General features: G+C 38.7%; 1 pseudogene; it reads left to right on the forward strand.

Annotated features, from left to right (window-relative positions):
- Positions 1 to 374: 374 nt before the first annotated feature.
- LOC150040608 (heterogeneous nuclear ribonucleoprotein A3 pseudogene) lies at positions 375 to 1,598 on the forward strand (annotated as a pseudogene).
- Positions 1,599 to 3,046: the final 1,448 nt, after the last annotated feature.

Here is a 3,046-nt window from a genome sequence, read left to right on the forward strand (position 1 = left end):
TTCTCTATCATCTTCTTTAAAATGTCTGATTTCTGTATTATCAGTGAGGGAAACTGGATGATCATCACAATTTTAGGCATTCAAATGTGCCTTCTTGGACAGAAAATATGGATTGCATGAGCAATGTACAGAATTCCTGTCTTCTCAGAGAAGGTCAAAAAATTATAAGGTAGGTGTGGGGGGGGATGAGAAACCACCAATGAGTGGCATAGTACCTGTTCCATGCTTGCCATAGGTTATCAACCTTTAAATTAGAAATTACATAGAGAAGTTAACAGTCTTCTGAGGATTAAGGTAGCTTTATTTTTTCTTAAAAAACTAGAATGGTGGTCCCATATTTAACTCGAGTTAGAAGAGGCAAGTCCAGTCTCAAAATGGAGGGCCATGATCCAAAGAACCAGAGCATCTTCAGAAGCTGTTTATTGGTGATCTGAGATTTGAAACTACAGATGATAGCTTAAGAGAACATTTTCAGAAATGGGGCACACTCACAGATTGTGGGGTAATGAGAGATCCTTAGACAAAACGTCCCAGGGGCTTCGGTTTTGTAACTTTTGTGTTGAAGAGGTTGATACAGCCATGTGTGTGAGACCCCACAAGGTTGATGGGCGTGTTGTAGAACCAGAGAGCAGTTTCTAGAGAGGATTCTGTGAAACCAGGAGCCCATCTAACAGTGAAGAAAATTTTTGTTTGTGGTATTAAAGGAGATACAGAAGAATATAATTTGAGAGACTACTTTGAAAAATATGGCAAGATTGAAACCACGGAAGTTATAGAAGACAGGCAGAGTGGAAAAAAGAGAGGATTTGCTTTTGTAACTTTTGATGATCATGATACGGTTGATAAAACTGTTGTTCAGAAATAACACACTATTAATGGGCATAATTGTGAAGTGAAAAAGCTCTTTCTAAACAAGAGATGCAGTCTGCTGGATCACATAGAGGTCGTGGAGGTGGTTCTGGCAACTTAATGGGTCGTGGAGGAAACTTTGGAGATGGAGGAGGTAATTTTGGATGTGGTGGAAACTTTGGTGGAAGAGGAGGCTATGGTGGTGGGGGCGGTGACCAGAGGAAGCTACGGAGGAGGTGATGGGGTATACAATGGATTTGGAGGTGATGGTGGGAACTATGGCGGTGGTCCTTGTTATAGTAGTAGAGGAGGCTATGGTGGAGGTGGAACGGGTTATGGAAACCAAGGTGGTGGATATGGTGGAGGAGGAGGATATGATGGTTACGGTGGTGGTAACTACGGTGGTAGTGGAAACTATAATGATTTTGGAAATTCCAGTGGACAACAGCAATCCAATTATGGGCTCATGAAGGGGGGTGGTTTTGGTGGAAGAAGCTCTGGCAGTGCATATGGCGGTGGTTATGGATCTGGTGGTGGAAGTGGTGGATATGGTAGCAGAAGGATTTAAAAACAACAGAAAAAGGGCTACAGTTCTTAGCAGGAGAGAGAGCGAGGAGTTGTCAGGAAAGCTGCAGGTTACTTTGAGACAGTCATCCCAAATTAATTAAAGGAACTGTAAAAATCTGCCACAGAAGGAACGATGATCCATAGTCAGAAAAGTTACTGCAGCTTAAACAGGAAACCCTTCTTGTTCAAGACTGTCATAGCCAGTTTGCAAAAAAGTGCACCTATAGATTAATGCAATGCAGTGTCAATTAGATGTACATTCCTGAGGTCTTTTATCTGTTGTAGCTTTTTCTTTTTCTTTTTCTTTTCAGTACATCAGGTATATTGCCCTGTAAATTGTGGTAGTGGTACCAGGAATAAAAAAAATTAAGGAATTTTAAACTTTTCAATATTTGTGTAGTTCAGTTTTTCTATATTTTAGTACAGAAACTTTAACAAAATGCAGTTTTGAAGGTGTTTCTTTGTGAGTTAACACGTAAAGGTCATTGTTAATTACTATTTTATAGGAATTTTGCTAAAGTTAACTGTAAAGAAACACCTACTGACTCACAATTTAAGGAAAAATCTATTCTCCTCATTTCCAAACCATGATATGAATAGGCGCTGACATGTGGAGAGAATAGATACTTGTATGTATACATTGTGTGTTTTAGATACATAGGATTGAGTATTTAAATTAGCATATTTGTGAATTTAAATAGCATTAAGAAAACCCTCAAAATCCCTATTTGGTTTTTGTGCATTGTCTTTCAATGTAATCATGATTTTAGTGTGTTTAACATTTGCTAAATCTTAGCTGTGTTTAGAACATCTCCATTCTACATTTACCTTAATCACATTGAGACTGACTGCTACCATAGTTTTGAAGTGTAAAGCATGTCTGCTGCCCTCTATTTAAATTTGTAAAGGGTGGTAGATGTTTTCCCCATCCCTTTAGAAACCATTCTTAATTTTTAATACAAGAGCACTAAGTCTGCAATGTCTGGGCATATTAGTGGCTACCTCATTTTATTCTGTTTTCCTTTGGAACATCTGAGATCTATATGTTTTATTTCTTCCCTTTGTTTAATTTCTCCATGCAAGTTTTCAGAACAAGAGAATAAACATTGTCAAATCCTTAAAAAACAACAAAAAACACCTAGAATGGGTGTAGATTTATATACCTATAATTTCAGCTACCTAGGAGATTTGAGGCCAACTAGGGCAAAGTTAATATAAGACTCTATGTGAAAAGGAAACAAAATAAAAACAAAACCCAAAAAACGGGAACATCACTCAGGTGGTAGCATGCTAGGCTCTCAGTCCTAGGAGAGGGGTGGGGGTGGGGGATAACTGTGGCAGGGTGAGTAATGGCAATATCCAAAGTAGTTCACATTCCATCTTGTGGATTATGTGACAAGACCCAATGTAATCAAAAGGAACCAGATAATAGAGAAGGAGAGGATCAGAGTCAAACAAGGAGATGGGATGATGGAAATATAGGACAGAGTGATGCAATCATGAGTCAAGAAATGTAGGTGGTCTTTAGAAGATAAAAGAGGCTTAGAATGGGGCCTCCAGGTAGAATACAGACTTCCAGCCCCTTGATTTTAGAGCTTTTGAGACAAATTTGAACCACTGATTTTCAGAA

Source organism: Megascapheus bottae, chromosome X (genome assembly GCF_031878675.1).
Source record: "Megascapheus bottae isolate mThoBot1 chromosome X, mThoBot2.hap1, whole genome shotgun sequence".
Taxonomy (NCBI): domain Eukaryota; kingdom Metazoa; phylum Chordata; class Mammalia; order Rodentia; family Geomyidae; genus Megascapheus; species Megascapheus bottae.